The 17,290-nt window shown below is 44.5% G+C and overlaps 1 protein-coding gene across 1 annotated transcript in view; it reads right to left on the reverse strand.

Moving 5' to 3' along the window:
• LOC115461843 (arf-GAP with GTPase, ANK repeat and PH domain-containing protein 3-like) overlaps positions 1 to 17,290 on the reverse strand; it is a 726,817-nt gene that overhangs the window by 9,789 nt on the left and 699,738 nt on the right. The window lies entirely within an intron of this gene.

Below are 17,290 nucleotides of genomic sequence, written 5' to 3' on the forward strand. Positions count from 1 at the left end.
AAATTGAGCTTGACCTACCTGAACGAGGTTATCTGCAGTGAGCGTCACTGCCTCCCGCTGCACCTCTTTAACCTAGCTCTGGCTCAGCCTTTTATACTGCCTGGACCATGCCTTCCTGGCTCCACCCCCTTCCCATGTCACTTCCTGCTTGGGCGGGACTAGGGTTTTAATGTGGCCCTTACGTGGATCATTCCCGTGCTCTATCCGACATGCTAATCAGTTAGTGGCAATGTAGCTGTGCTAACCAATTAGCCCAGAACACGCCCACTCTGTCCTCAGATTGAACCCGTGTACACCCGCTGATCCCAAAATTACCACGCCCCCTCAATGGAGATGGGTAGTTAGTGAGGTTCCCCAGGGCTCTGTGCTGGGACCGCTGCTTTTTAACATATTTATAAATGACCTAGAGATGGGAGTAACTAGTGAGGTAATTAAATTTGCTGATGACACAAAGTTATTCGAAGTCATTAAATCGCGGGAGGATTGTGAAAAATTAAAAGAGGACCGTACGAGACTAGGAGACTGGGCGTCTAAATGGCAGATGACGTTTAATGTGAGCAAGTGCAAAGTGATACATGTGGGAAAGAGGAACTCGAATTATAGCTACGTAATGCAAGGTTCCACGTTAGGAGTCACGGACCAAGAAAGGGATCTAGGTGTCGTCGTTGATGATACGTTGAAACCTTCTGCTCAGTGTGCTGCTGCGGCTAAGAAAGCAAATAGAATGTTAAGTATTATTAGGAAAGGAATGGAAAACAAAAATGAGGATGTTATAATGCCTTTGTATCGCTCCATGGTGCGACCGCACCTCGAATATTGTGTTCAATTCTGGGCAACGCATCTCAAAAAAGATATAGTGGAATTAGAAAAGGTGCAGATAAGGGCGACGAAAATGATAAAGGGGATGGGATGACTTCCCTATGAGGAAAGGCTAAAGCAGCTAGGGCTCTTCAGCTTGGAGAAAAGGCGGCTGAGGGGAGATATGATAGAGGTCTATAAAATAATGAGTGGAGTTGAACAGGTAGATGTGAAGCGTCTGTTCATGCTTTCCAAAAATACTAGGAGTAGGGGGCATGCGATGAAGCTACAATGTAGTAAATTTAAAACGAATCTGAGAAAATGTTTCTTCACTCAACGTGTAATTAAACTCTGGAATTCATTGCCAGAAAATGTGGTAAAGGCGGTTAAAAAAGGTTTGGACGGCTTCCTAAAGAAAAAGTCCATAGACCATTATTAAATTCGATTTGGGAAAAATCCACTATTTCTGGGATAAGCAGTATAAAATGTTTTGTACTTTTTTGGGATCTTGCCAGGTATTTGTGATCTGGATTGACCACTTTTGGAAACAGGATGCTGGGCTTGATGGACCTTTGGTCTTTCCCAGTATGGCAATACTTATGTACTTATAATGTTGTCCGTAATAAGTAGTTTTATCAACACACTGCTGAACAATCTCTCTCACATACACAGCTTTTCAACCTCTCCTTTGCTGTGGTTGTGAAAAAAGCACTCAATCTACCTTTTCCTGCTGAAAGACCTCTGGGAATATCCCGGGGTCTCCTGCCTCCCTTCTGTCCAAGTAAAGGTTCAGGGATGATTAGGGTCTCCCTTTTACTGCTTTCCTATCCAAAACGTACATGAGAGCTCTCCAATGACCCAACAAGCTTCACATTTTTATCCTCTACAGAAAGGTGAAAAGAGAGGTTCTGATCAGGCAGTGGGGCCCCCATTTTCTTAGGAAAAGGACGTCTTTTTTTTCTTTTAAAGCATACAGGGAAGATGGGAGGAATGGGGTAATTCAAAAAATTTAATTCACTGCCTTTGCTGTTCAAACAGAATTAAGCTCATTAGTGCCTGATTTTCCGCAGGAGTGGAGGCATGCAATGGGCTTTGATCCTGGGGAACCAGGTTCGATTCCCACTGCTGCTCTTTGCGACTCTGGGCAAGTCACTTAACCCTCCGCTGCCCCAGGTACAAAATAAGTATCTGTATATAATACTTAAACCATGAGGACTGTAACCACAAAAATGTGGTATATCAAGTCCCACCCTCTTTCCCTTTCCCCTTAACTGGGGAATCCAGCCAGTTGAACTTTGACCCGAGAGATTTCCCCAAATATTCAGCGGAAAACTTATCTGGTGAAATTATAGCTGAATATTCTCCTAAAGACAACCACCTAAAATTAGCTGGTTATCTTACATACTCTGGGGTTTCTGAATACTGATCCATACGATGAATCAGGAAAACAAAGTTACTTAAGAACAAAAGACCAACGAAGCTCTGTGCTCTAGAAGACTTTGGGCAAACTCACTGTGCAATGCACATCTACCGCACAGGACCTCCCTCAGTCTTTCCCTAATCATGGCATATTTTTCCCATGATATATAGGATGGTACAGATGCCACACTCATCTAACCTCGCTTCACAATCAATTCCTTGGCTCCCTATCAGTTCCCCGCACACAGTTCAAGTATCTCTAGCTCTCCAGACATTGCACTTTCTATTTTATTGCACTTACACCTGGAATAAATACTCCTCTCTATCTTTTGAGGCTGCTTTTAAATCTTAAGTGGTTACAGCACTGGGCTGACAGGTACAAACTTAAGATTGTGAGGTACAACTGAAAAAAGGTGTGAGTTAATATAGTAACATAGTAACATAGTAGATGACGGCAGAAAAAGACCTGCACGGTCCATCCAGTCTGCCCAAGACAAACTCATATGTGTATACCTTACCTTGAATTTGTACCTGTCCTTTTCAGGGCACAGACCATATAAGTCTGCCCAGCAGTATTTCCCGCCTCCCAACCACCATGATAATGGGCCCAATATTCAGCCGGCGATGATCAGCATTTTGCTGACCGCCGCTAGATCATGTCCAGGCTCCAGCCCTGAATTTCCGGGTATAAGAAAACATAGCCGATTAACTGCAATATTCAGCACTAAATTGCCTGCGTTTAATTTGGTTATATATTAGCCAGTTAAATGCTGAAAATCGGCACTTAACCAGTATGGCAATACTTATGTACTTATGATATGACAGAGGTCTATAAAATAATGAGTGGAGTTGAACGGGTAGATGTGAAGCGTCTGTTCACGCTTTCCAAAAATACTGGGACTAGGGGGCATGTGATGAAGCTACAATGTAGTAAATTTAAAATGAATCGGAGAAAATGTTTCTTCACTCAACGTGTAATTAAACTCTGGAATTCGTTGCCAGAGAATATGGTAAAGGCAGTTAGCTTAGCGGAGTTTTAAAATGTTTGGACGGCTTCCTAAAGGAAAAGTCCATAGACCGTTATTAAATGGACTTGGGGAAAACCCACTATTTCTGGGATAAGCAGTATAAAATGTTTTGTACTTTTTTGGGATCTTGCCAGGTATTTGATCTGGATTGGCCACTGTTGGAAACAGGATGCTGGGCTCGATGGACCTTTGGTCTTTCCCAGTATGGCAATACTTATGTACTTATAAATGTCGACTCTGCCCCTGGAATGCGCACAAAATGGCCGGTATTGGCGCTAACTGGACATTTTCTGCCGCACTATCTGCTTAGCTCTGGACAGGCAATTTAAACAACCAGGAGCCTCTCTTGGCTGTTAATATCGACCCCAAGATTTTTAACCTTTTGGACAAACAAAAGGCAGTCAAAAATCTTATCCCCCAATATTCAAAACCATTTAACCTCTCCCTGAACACAATAAAGAAGCTTGCTTGGCAGCCACAGGAAGATTATCTGTTCACTCTCTGGCCCTTGTATATGGACAGATACCCATCATCGTTCACACATTAATGCAGACTCAGATATGTTTACCTTCGCATCCAGACAGACAAGTTCTTTCTCAGGCCCTCATGCACCAGCTCTCACACATGGGGAAACATACTCATGAATGACATCCATACCGATCTTCACACTCTATTGCATGAACATGCATGGAAAGATACTGCTGATCTTCACGCAGTCAGGCCCTTGTGCAGATTTTCACATGGACCTTTGAGGTGGTAATTGGAAAGCAAAGCCAGTGGGCAGACCTCTATGATCTGTGCCCTGAAAACGGCAAGGTCAAATCAAGGACAGGTATACATATAAAGTATAATCTTGTTGGGCAGACTGGATGGACTGTACAGGTCTTTATCTGCCGTCATCTACAATGTACATGAATAAAATACTTTGGAAACAGGTATCTACAGACAAAGCATCCATTTCGAGGGGATTCTCAGAAGAAATCCAGTTCTAACAAGGAGCTAGCCTGGCCAGTGGTAAAAGGTTAGTCCTGTGATCTGGGAGATAAGTTAGGCCCAAAAGACAAAGACTTTATCACTGCTGTCTCCATCTGCTATTCCTTCCTGCTCAGTAACAAAGCACACGTCTTCATCACGATCTCTCTCCCCTCAGGGTCCACGACAAATCGATACACAGGCAGAAAAGCTCATAATGCCTACGGAAGGAAGAAAGTCAACTATCTCTGTGCGAATTCTATCCATCTCAATCTCAGACGATGCAAATGAAAAATCAATGGCAGCAGAGAAGAGCATGCTCAGTGCTGGCTACCCTCTGACCCCTTCTTATCAGCGCAGCAGCTCAGCAGAATGGAGCTGTTGTTTGGGTGTCCAAATGAGTGACAGGGAGAGTCACTCCATGGGGATAAACAAGCCATCCAAAACTGACAGCTGCCTGAGACTCAAGCTACTGAAGCTGTCAAAACTTTCGGACTCATTAACCCCTCTAGAACCAGAAGAGACAGGGAGAAGGGACAAGGTATGGGCACCTTTCTGACACTCACTGACTGTACACCTTACGAGTACCTCACGTAGGGTTGCCAACTGGCTCCAAATTTGTGCAAGATTCTGGTCTAGGACTTGTAGTGCCAATTTCCCAATTGCATTTGCTAAGCCCCTTATGGAAAAAATGACACCCAGGACAGGATTGAGCATATCAAAGAGATAAGACTAAGGCCCACCTTTACCCCCTCATTCTATAACAGGCTGCACATAAGTTACAGAATACTTATGTAAAGCGTGAGGTGGACGAAAGTGGATCCCATATTTACACTTGTGTAAGCTCCGTGCTAAGGCCCTGCATTTAGGTGTGAGCTTTTATGCCTGCTGTTAACATGTTAAACGGTGATGCACGGATACTGACTTTTGCTAGGACTCCAGAACGGTGTCTTGACTGTAAGCATATCCTCTGCTTTCACGACTCTCCACGTAACACAACGTAATTCACACTGAACTTGGATGTAAAAAAGGTGATCGAGAGGAAGACCCTCGGACTCCGCTTCTGCTATTAAGTTACTGACCATGTTGTTGAGTCTGTAACTCCTCCCCCCCAGTGTTACAGAGAGAAATAAGGGACTGTGTGGATCCTGTGTGACTGTAAAGCAGTGATCTTCATTGATCGGCCCCCAGAAACCTCTGCAGTGGCTCCCATTGCTTTTCTGCTACTCTCTGCATCCCTACCCAAGCTCATGGCAGAAAGAGGGAAGTGGATGGTAGGAAGAGCCGCGTGCTTGAAGGACAAAGCATATCTGAATAGACAAAAGAGAATGCACTTGGAAATGTTCACAACCTAGAGGATACCCCCAATGAAGTCTGAAGGTGGGCTGGTGGGGACGGATGTCACTGATGCACAATGGTCAGCAGTCGTGGCCCCTCATGGGCTCTCCCTTCAGCTCCTTAGAATCCAAAGTGGCCCCAACTTGAAAATTAATGAAAGGGTAAAGGGTCATGGATCTGGATCTACCACCTTTCTGTGGTGCAACTGAAGCAGTAGGTACTTTCTCTGTCCCTAGCGGGATCATAATCTTTGTACCTGGAGCAACGGAGGGTGAAAACAGAAAAAACTGTCATGCTCTGGTTTATTGCACTTGTATTTGAGAATACTGCATCTGATTTTGAAACTAAAAGTTTTGGGAAGGTTTTTGGTTGTGGCTAGAAAACAGGTAAACTTGCTTAGATGCTACATGAGATTTTCAGAGGCTTTTCCCTTCCCCTTTCTATAAATTTATTGATAGACTTATTGTGAGATAAGTAGACTATAACGAGGCAGTGTGGTTCTGTCTTGTATGACGAGAGATCAGGGACTGAGACCATGACCCCTTGTATGCTGTCATCGATGATGTTGATGTATCACATCTGGCTGTCTATGATAGCTTAAACTCAATGTGAGAAAGTATGTGCCCATAAATTGAAACTGTACCACCCCTCCAGGCAGAGGCAGGACCCCAAACGAAGTGTCAACCAAGAAGCCACTGCTGTGTGTCATTCAATCAGGAAGGCAGAGATAAAAGCACTGACCATGCTGCAAATCATGAAAGGGAAAGGCTATGGGAGTTGATACACCACCTTTCTGCCTCTCCTTTTTGCCCTGATCATTGTTAATTCTCTCTTTGCTTGTCTGCCTTTTCATAGGCATACAGTTGATTCAGTCCACTTCAGCCACTCTTACACATTATGTCACCCCTCTCCTGCTTCCCATTTCAGTCAAACACTCTTGTTGTTCCATAAACCCACATTCCCTACTGCCCCCTCCCCTTATCTTAACAAGCCTTTGGAGATGAATGTTGATTAGAGACTGCTGCCCGACTGTCGGGTTGAGTCACCCTTGTTTTTGACTGTGCTCTAATGCCTCTCTTTGCATGACGGTACCTCTTTTCTTCCTTTGTGGGATACATTCCCTCTCCTGTCATCATTTGTAGTTCTTTTCCTTTTCCATATGTTTTTTAAGCTTTGTATATCACTTTGCTCTGCTTTGACAGCTAGAGAAGTTAAGCAAGTTAAGCAATAAATTATAACTAATCTTCTTATCCCTTACTCCCCCCTTCGCTGCCTCCACTCTGCTGATAGCAATTCCTCACTCCTCCGCCTCACTAGTACTCGTGACTCTGCCTTTAGCTACCTTGGACACAGGTTATAGAACGACCTACGTCTTCCACTTTCAAGCAAGCGCTTAAGACTACTACTACTATTTATCATTTCTATAGCGCTACAAGGCATACGCAGCAATGTACACCATACACAAAAAAGACAGTCCCTGCTCAAAGAGCTTACAATCTAGATAAAACAGGTAGACAGACAGAACAATTAAGGGTACGGGAGTAAATAGGGGGTTAAAGGATAGGGCAAGTGAGTAGTGGTTAGGAGTCGAAAGCAGTGGTAAATAGGTGGGCTTTAAGTTTGGAATTGAAAACGGCTAAAGACGGGGCTAGACGCACAGCTCAGGAAATCTATTCCAGGCGTGGGGTGCAGCAAGGCAAAAGGAACAGAGTCTAAAATTAGCAGTAGAGGAGAAGGGGACGGATAAGAGAGATTTATCTTCAGAACGGAGTATTCGAGGGGGGACGTAAGGAGAGACGAGAGTGGAGAGGTAACGGGGAGCAGCAGAGTGAATACACTTATAGGTCAGTAAGAGAAGCTTGAACTGAATACGGAAACGGATAGGGAGCCAGTGAAGTGACTTAAGGAGGGGGCTAATGTGAGCATAGCGACTTTGGCGGAAAATGAGTCGCGCAGCAGAGTTTTAGACTGATGGAAGAGGAGAGAGATGGCTAAGAGGCAGGCCAGTGAGAAGCAGGTTACAATAATCAAGACGAGAGGTGATAAGAGTGTGGATAAGGGTACTGGTAGAGTGCTCAGAGATGAAGGGACGGATTTTGCTAATGTTATAGAGAAAGAAACAACAAAGCAGTGGAATCAAATGCATTTATTGGAACCATACCCGACGTGGCCACGTTTCGCCCTCAGGCTGCGTCAGGGGTACAAACTATCAAAAGTGTATATAAATATATCATATACACTAGTAGTTCTAAAAATCTAGTTCCATTTATCTGCTACTTCCAACTGAACTGACTGACGTCATTTCCTCCACTCGGTTTTTTCCAGCAGCTGAGAGATGCGACTGGACTTACCCTGTGTATTGAGCTGATGTCCTCACCTTGATTGAGGAAAGCACCTTGCTGGTTTTTTACGTTTCAATCTCATGTCCTGCTTGGACTATTAGCCCCTGACGCAGCCCTTGTGGGCGAGAAACAGTCTGAGTCGGGCGAATCTCTGAAAATAAAGTTTTGAACCATATCACTGATTGATCTGCTTTGTTTGTCTCCACGATGGATTTTGCAGAGCGCTTGCCATCTTGTTTCTTAGGTCCAGTAGTTGAGGCCTGGTCTTGGGTGTCTACGTGAGGGTAATCTTGTCTGGTTCTAGCGGTGTCCCGGCTTTGAATAACTGACCGGACGGTGGTCTAGATTCCGCAGAATCTCACCTTAACGCTCTGGTAGTATTGGACTCGTTTTGGGTCGATCCTCGATTGGTGCTCACTACTCATGAGACCATCTAAACCGCTGCCATCTTGTAACCCTTGTAAAGACACGCCTCTTTAATGCCTCCTTCCCTCCGTCATAGCTCCTTCTATACTCTTTTTTATTTATTTATTGCATTTGTATCCCACATTTTCCCACCTCTTTGCAGTCTCAATGTGGTTTACAATACATCATGAGAGGTGGAAAGACATTAGAAAATATACATTTAATGTTACAGAAGGATCTTGGGCAACATGATAATGAAAAAACATGATAGTAGTATAACAAGCAGATTTTGTAAGACAGTTCTGACTATGTGGGGAGGAATTATGTATATTCCGTTGCTTCCCTTTCCTTAGACTTCTATAGTGTAAACCGCTTTAATGTCTATGTGAAGGCTCTTAGCGATATATCAAGTTTGTTGAAATAAATAAAATAATATGCATGTACTTATTTTGTACCTGGGGCATAGGAGGATTACGTGACTTGTCCAAAATCACAAGGAGCTGCAGTGGAATTTGAACCCTGGTTCTCAGGCACTGTGCCCTCCATGCATTGTATACTTTCCTCTTGTATTAATGTAAGCCACACTGTGCCTGCTCTTGTGGGAAAATGTGGGGTAAAAATGCACAAAAATAAAATAAAATAAATAAATAATGTATTGAGTTTTCTGGGATCTTGTGACCTGGATTGGCCACTGTTGGTCTTTCCCAGTGCGACAATTCTTATGTACTTATGAATGGTCATCTTTCAATATATACAGCTTCCAAACGTGAAGTACTTATCTCACACTGGGTTCCTGCGGTGAATGCTGTTCACATAACTGCATTGCTGGTATCCAACGATAACTGTGATAAGTTTTACCTCTGTTAAGTTCTAGCTTAAAAGCCATTGCCCAGGATTCCATCAGATCAAGTGCTCGTTTGATGTCTCCTAGCACATCTTGGATACCGTTAACAAAAGGGATGCATACGGTTGGTTACGTCGCCTGTGTAGATGTATGTCACGTCTGTGGCCGTGACCACCCTCAGACTTACCTTATTTCTGGGGGTCAGCATCTGTGCTGGCTTCTGTCTGTTTCTGTGTTAGTTTTGTCTCTGTCTTTGTGTGCTGATTACTTCCCTAGACCTCACCTGTGTGGGCTATGTCTCTCTGGGGAGCCAGCATCTAAGATGGCTTCCGCCTGTTCTGTTCCAGCTTCCAAGATGGCTCCTGCCTGTCCTTCCTATGTGTTCCAAGCCTCTCCTTGGTGTGAGTGTGTTCCCTGCTCTTGTCCTGCAGTAGGTGACATCATCAGTGAGAGCCTTCATAAGGAAGTGCTGTGCTTGCATTCAGGGCCTTTGCACTGTGTTATGCCAAAAGGTCGTCAGGTTAGTGAGTGTACTGTTGTGCTGCCACACAGCCTTTCTCTGGGGCTCTTGCCCATCTGCTTTTGTGTCTGTGGACTGCTAGTCCTTCTGTGTGGGCTCTTGCCCTTCTGCTTGTGTGTCTGTGGACTGCTAGTCCTTCTGGTGCTCCACTCTGTGTTTGGAGCCACTGAAGCTTCAGCCTTTGTATGATCCCTGTCTGTGTTTGGAGCTATTTAGCTTCCAGCCTTTGTTTGTTCCCTGTCGCTGGTTGTTAGCTCCTGAAGCTTCAGCCATTGCCCTGACCTCTGCTAGTGCCTGGTTTATTCTCTGCTTGCTGCCTGTCTCTGACTATTGTCTGAACCCTGATACTCTCTGTGTGCTTCTACCTACTACTACTACTTGACATTTCTAAAGCACTACTAGGGTTACGCAGCGCTGTACAATTTAACATAGAAGGACAGTCCCTGCTCAAAGGAGCTTACAATCTACCTAGCTTGTATGTTTATCCTGAATCCTGCTTCTGCCTAGGAGGAGTGGCCTAGTGGTTAGGGTGGTGGACTTTGGTCCTGGGGAACTGAGGAACTGAGTTTGATTCCCACTTCAGGCACAGGCAGCTCCTTGTGACTCTGGGCAAGTCACTTAACCCTCCATTGCCCCATGTAAGCCACATTGAGCCTGCCATGAGTGGGAAAGCGCGGGGTACAAATGCAACAAAAACAAAAAACAAATATCCTGAGTGTATATCCTGAATCCTGCTTCTGCCTAGCTAGTGTATATCCTGAATCCTGCTTCTGCCTAGCTAGGGTATATCCTGAACCCCGTTTCTGCCAAGCTTGTATATGTTTCCTGACCCCTGCCTCTGCCAGGCCTGCATGTGCCTCCTAGCCTCTGCTTTGCCAAGCTTGTATGTATATCCTAGCCCCTGCTCCTGCCAAGTCTTTGTGCACATCCTGTCTGCTCAGTCTGTCTTGTGTTTCTTGCTTAGTGGCTGCGTAGCAGCTTACAGTCCTAGTCTAGTATCTAGCCTATCTTTCCTCGTGTATCCCAGACCCAGGGTGGGTCCTCTGGATCTTCAGTTCCTGCTTTGTCCTGCAAGTCCTGCCGGCCACCCGCACTTGGGAGCTCAACTCCTGAGGAATGGTGGTCAAGCGCAGGTGAAGCTGTTCCTGTTCTACCTGTTCTAGTTGCCTGCCTCAGTTACTACTCCAGTCCTGCTCTTCCTTGTATCCAGTTCCAGGGTGGTCTTGCCTGCCTTTGCCGCTCCTCGGCAGTGGTCCAAGGGCTCACGAATTCCGGTTCTGCCTCGAGAACCCGACAATGTATGTGTTGAAACCGCTCTCTTCCAGTTTGTGGCCTAGGTGAGGCCGTTAGAATATTAACTAGAGATGGCAAGATGGGGGAGCCTTGAGTCACTCCACATACTGGGGTCCATTCTGATGATAGAGATCCTGACATCTTCGCCTTATAGAATCTGCTGCTCAGAAATCCCTCAAACCATGAAAGTCCCATGCCTCTTATACCTAGGTTGTCTAATATGTTTAATAACAGCCCATGGTACACCAAAACGAAAGCCGAGAACATGTCGAACTGGAGGATCATGACACTCCTGCCCTTGCTGACCTCCTTTCTCAGCTCTGTTACCAATGATGTTAGAACTGTCTCTGTACTGTGGCTAGGGCGGAAGCCTGATTGAAAACTGTGCAATAATGAAAAGTGTATCATATATTCTGTAAATTGTTGTGTAGCTATGCCTTCCATCACCTTGGTATGTAAGGGGATGGAAGCTACGTGGTGTCTGTAGTTAGATTTTACACCCCACGTGACCTTCCTGTTTTTTGGAATGGGGGTTAGGATTATGCCTCCCATTTCTTTTGTGAACTGGCCCCAGTGAAACAAAGGTGATGGGCTTTGTTAGGCAATGTATGAATGTGTTGGGGGTGCTCTTCAGCATCTAGTATACACTGGGATTTGGTGTATCTGTTCACAAAATATCTGACCATGTCATTAGTAGGTGGTGTGAAAGATGATTATGATCTGTCTGCTGGCATGGGATCCTCGGAATGTCTTGTCTCATCCAGGTATTCATGTGTCACTTGTTTGGGTGGGCAGTCCTCTTCTGGTAGTGGTGACTTTTTGCTCAAAGTAGTTCACTAACTTCTGGGCTGATGGAGGTTGTTTGTTGTCTGTAGTCAAATCCTGTGTGTCCAACAGTCCATTAACTAGTCCAAAATGTTTTTTGAAATTCAGTTGAGCTCCAGCTGCATAGTCTCCAAAATATTAAGTTTTGGCTTTTTTGATCTCAGACATAAATTTTTGGATCATTTTGTGCCATTGAACTCTACTTTCATCAGATTTGCAGCGAATCCACTTCCTCTCAAGCCTTTTCATCTGCGTTTGTTTCTGATTGAACCAGGGATAGGTTTTCCTCTTGTGATTCAGCTTTTCTGATGCTATTTTGTCCAATATTTAATGAGTCATTTCATCCCATTCATTCAGAAGGGCAGTAGGTTCTGATTGGTCCAGCATGGAGCTTTTGATTATTTTGTTCCAGAAATGGTCTATTATCAATTTTGACTCTAGATGTAGAGGAGTTAGGTGGGACTGCACAGATTCTCTTATTATCCTGTTTTGGCCAATCTACGATGAATTCTAGCTTGTTGTGATCCGACCATGAGATCGGTGACCATAGGACATCTCTGATTGTCATCTCGCGACTGTGAGTCTGTAAGTTAGCATATCCAGCTGGTGCCCTTTGTTGTGGGTGGAGCTTTTTGTTGGATTTTAGGAAGTACCACATGTCTAGGAAATCCAATAGATTCTGAGTGTCTCTATCATTCTTCAAATAATGAACTCATGCATGGGCAGATGCATACAGCAAAGAAAATGTTCTACTCCATGTGGAAACTTAAAAGAATCAAACCTTTCTTCCCAAGGGAAGTATTCCGCAGCTTAGTACAATCAATGGTGCTAAGTCATCTAGACTACTGCAATGCCATCTATGCCGGATGCAAAGAACAAAGTACCAAGAAGCTTCAAACCGCTCAAAGCACAGCAGCCAGACTCATATATGGGAAAGCGAAATATGAAAGCGCCAAACCCCTAAGAGAAAAACTACACTGGCTCCCACTAAAAGAACGAATCGCGTTAAAAGTATGTACCCTGGTCCACAAAATCGTCCACGGAGAAGCCCCAACCTACAGTGGGGGAAATAAGTATTTGATCCCTTGCTGATTTTGTAAGTTTGCCCACTGACAAAGACATGAGCAGCCCATAATTGAAGGGTAGGTTATTGGTAACAGTGAGAGATAGCACATCACAAATTAAATCCGGAAAATCACATTGTGGAAAGTATATGAATTTATTTGCATTCTGCAGAGGGAAATAAGTATTTAATCCCTCTGGCAAACAAGACCTAATACTTGGTGGCAAAACCCTTGTTGGCAAGCACAGCGGTCAGACGTCTTCTGTAGTTGATGCTGAGGTTTGCACACATGTCAGGAGGAATTTTGGTCCACTCCTCTTTGCAGATCATCTCTAAATCATTAAGAGTTCTGGGCTGTCGCTTGGCAACTCGCAGCTTCAGCTCCCTCCATAAGTTTTCAATGGGATTAAGGTCTGGTGACTGGCTAGGCCACTCCATGACCCTAATGTGCTTCTTCCTGAGCCACTCCTTTGTTGCCTTGGCTGTATGTTTTGGGTCATTATCGTGCTGGAAGACCCAGCCACGACCCATTTTTAAGGCCCTGGCGGAGGGAAGGAGGTTGTCACTCAGAATTGTACGGTACATGGCCCCATCCATTCTCCCATTGATGCGGTGAAGTAGTCCTGTGCCCTTAGCAGAGAAACACCCCCAAAACATAACATTTCCACCTCCATGCTTGACAGTGGGGACGGTGTTCTTTGGGTCATAGGCAGCATTTCTCTTCCTCCAAACACGGCGAGTTGAGTTCATGCCAAAGAGCTCAATTTTTGTCTCATCTGACCACAGCACCTTCTCCCAATCACTCTCGGCATCATCCAGGTGTTCACTGGCAAACTTCAGACGGGCCGTCACATGTGCCTTCCGGAGCAGGGGGACCTTGCGGGCACTGCAGGATTGCAATCCGTTATGTCGTAATGTGTTACCAATGGTTTTCGTGGTGACAGTGGTCCCAGCTGCCTTGAGATCATTGACAAGTTCCCCCCTTGTAGTTGTAGGCTGATTTCTAACCTTCCTCATGATCAAGGATACCCCACGAGGTGAGATTTTGCGTGGAGCCCCAGATCTTTGTCGATTGACAGTCATTTTGTACTTCTTCCATTTTCTTACTATGGCACCAACAGTTGTCTCCTTCTCGCCCAGCGTCTTGCTGATGGTTTTGTAGCCCATTCCAGCCTTGTGCAGGTGTATGATCTTGTCCCTGACATCCTTAGACAGCTCCTTGCTCTTGGCCATTTTGTAGAGGTTAGAGTCTGACTGATTCACTGAGTCTGTGGACAGGTGTCTTTCATACAGGTGACCATTGCCGACAGCTGTCTGTCATGCAGGTAACGAGTTGATTTGGAGCATCTACCTGGTCTGTAGGGGCCAGATCTCTTACTGGTTGGTGGGGGATCAAATACTTATTTCCCTCTGCAGAATGCAAATAAATTCATATACTTTCCACAATGTGATTTTCCGGATTTAATTTGTGATGTGCTATCTCTCACTGTTACCAATAACCTACCCTTCAATTATGGGCTGCTCATGTCTTTGTCAGTGGGCAAACTTACAAAATCAGCAAGGGATCAAATACTTATTTCCCCCACTGTATATGTCAGACCTTATAGACCTGCCTATTAGGAACGCAAAAAAATCATCACACACATTCCTCAATCTCCACTACCCTAACTGTAAAGGGTTAAAATACAAATCCATACATGTGACCAGCTTCTCATACATCTGCACGCAACTATGGAACGCATTGCCGAAGGCCATAAAAACAACACAAGACCTAACCATCTTCAGAAGGCTACTGAAAACAGATCTCTTCAGGAAGGCATACCACAAACATTCCATCTTAAATACTAAATAATAACATTATACACGATCCATACAAAACCAAACTTTTATTGCAAGACTGCTTAACCTCTCTACTAGTAATGATCAAGCACCACCACTTTAAACCTCATACCGAATAAGGTCTCTCTATAATCGATGACCTAATATCTGTTACAACTTAATGTATTACTCAGGAACCTTTTTGCAATACCATAACTTATCCTTCTTCACCATGTATGTATGAACATGGTATATATTTACACCACATTCTGTTCAATATTTATTATGCTACATATATGTCACCATTTATGTATGCACCGTGTATGTTACTCTACATTTATGTACCTTAATGCAATACCATCTATAAGTCTGATACCCAGAAATGGCAATCGCCATTACGGCAAATGTAAGCCACATTGAGTCTGCAAATTGGTGGGAAAATGTGGGATACAAATGCTAAAAATAAATAAAGTGTAGGTCTGTGTTGCTTAACAGACTCACGGTGTCATTGTGAGTGCATGTGTTCAAGACAAGATCCATAAAAACATCCTGTGCGTCCATCCATTTGCCTGGTGGGTGGTAGAATAGCATGAAGCAAATATTTCCCTGTAAAATGTGGCCATTGAGTTTGCAGGCCAGAATTTCCAGTGATGGGGTTATGAGTTCAGAAGTAAGTTCGAGCTTGAAGAATGATTTGTATAGCATGTTGATGCCCGGCTTAGGTGTGTGATTTTATAGCCTGGTGGGCTTATTTCCCTAATTGCAATGTCAATAAAGTTTGGTTCATCTTCACTCTGGAACTCCTGTTTTTTTACCCACTGTTTTGTTATATTGTGGGATCTCAGCAATGTTTCAGTTATAAAGAGTAGTCCCAGTTGGTCTTCCTCCAACCAGTCTTTAATAATTTCTACTTTGTCAACTATGGATCTTAAGTTTATATAGCCAATGGGAATGGGCAATTTTGAGCCAGAATGTTTAGCTGACATTTGGGCCCTGACATTTCGGTGTTTAAGGTGCCATTTCGACTGGAGGTGGTTGTTGTTTTGAGTATTTGCATTGGAACCTATCGCGTGTACTTTCCAAGGACAGCCTATATTTGTTAACAGAACTGGTACGTTATGTCCACTGTTGAAGGCATCTGACTGGTAACAAATTGTCCAGGATATCAGCAGATAATAGAACATCCATTGCATGTTTTCCATTATGTCTCAGTCGATTCAAGGTTAGTGTTCATCGAGTGTGATTCTTCAGATTCATTAGTGCCGTCACCACACTGTGATGGCACTAGTGAATCGCGATAGAGGAATCAGCTGACCCACTGAGCACTTCATGTGGTAGGAGGGAGGGAGGCCTTCTTTACCAAGAACAGCTCGTACTGAGCAGAGCCCCCACGCCGCTGTGAGAGACATCAGAGGACTCCATGGAAGTGTGGGTGGCTAAACACGGCAGGGATGCACATAACTTATACTAATCTGTTAGTTACATGTGTAAGTGGGAGCCTCGCCTATGCCTTTCCCATGCTCCACCCCTGCGTACACCTTCCTTGCAAATACATTCTGTGTAATTCAACACGTATAAGGTACCGTGCTAGCTCATAAGGTGCTGGGTCAGTATTATAAGCATTTAAGAGTGTAATGTACATATAAACATGGGTACCTAGGTTATAAACTTGCCCTTTGGTGCATGTATCACCCCTCCTAGGAGTCCAAGCCTCATCAATTCATACATCACCAATTCCTCCATAACTGTCTGAACCACTTACATCTCTCTATTTTCATAATGGGTCAGACCATTAGTCCATGTAGCCCAGTATCCAGCTTCCAACAGTGGCCAAGCCAGGTCACAAGTTACCTGGAAGAATCTCAAATAGTAGCAACACTCTATGCTACCAATCCCAGGGAAAGCAGTGGCTTGCCCACATCTGTCACCTGGAGTATTGTGTTCAGTTCTGGAGGCCGTATCTTGCTAAGGATGTAAAAAGAATTGAAGCGGTGCAAAGAAAAGCTACGAGAATGGTATGGGATTTGCGTTACAAGACGTATGAGGAGAGACTTGCTGACCTGAACATGTGTACCCTGGAGGAAAGGAGAAACAGGGGTGATACGATACAGACGTTCAAATATCTGAAAGGTATTAATCCGCAAACGAACCTTTTCCGTAGATGGGAAGGCGGTAGAACTAGAGGGCACGATATGAGATTGAAGGGGGGCAGACTCAAGAAAAATGTCAGGAAGTATTTTTTCACGGAGAGAGTGGTGGATGCTTGGAATGCTCTCCCACGGGAGGTGGTGGAGAGGAAAATGGTAACGGAATTCAAACATGCGTGGGATAAACATAAAGGAATCCTGTTCCGAGGGAATGGATTCTCAGAAGCTTAGCTGAGATCAGGTGGCAGAGCAGGTGGTGGGAGGTGGGGCTGGTGGTTGGGAGGCGAGGATATTGCTGGGCAGACTTATACGGTCTGTACCAGAGCCGGTGGTTGGGAGGCAGGGATAGTGCTGGGCAGACTTATACGGTCTGTGCCCTGAAAATGACAGATACAAATCAAGGTAAGGTATACACAAAAAGTAGCACATATGAGTTTATCTTGTTGGGCAGACTGGATGGACCATGCAGGTCTTTTTC

This window comes from Microcaecilia unicolor, chromosome 1 (assembly GCF_901765095.1).
Source record: "Microcaecilia unicolor chromosome 1, aMicUni1.1, whole genome shotgun sequence".
NCBI classification, from domain to species: domain Eukaryota; kingdom Metazoa; phylum Chordata; class Amphibia; order Gymnophiona; family Siphonopidae; genus Microcaecilia; species Microcaecilia unicolor.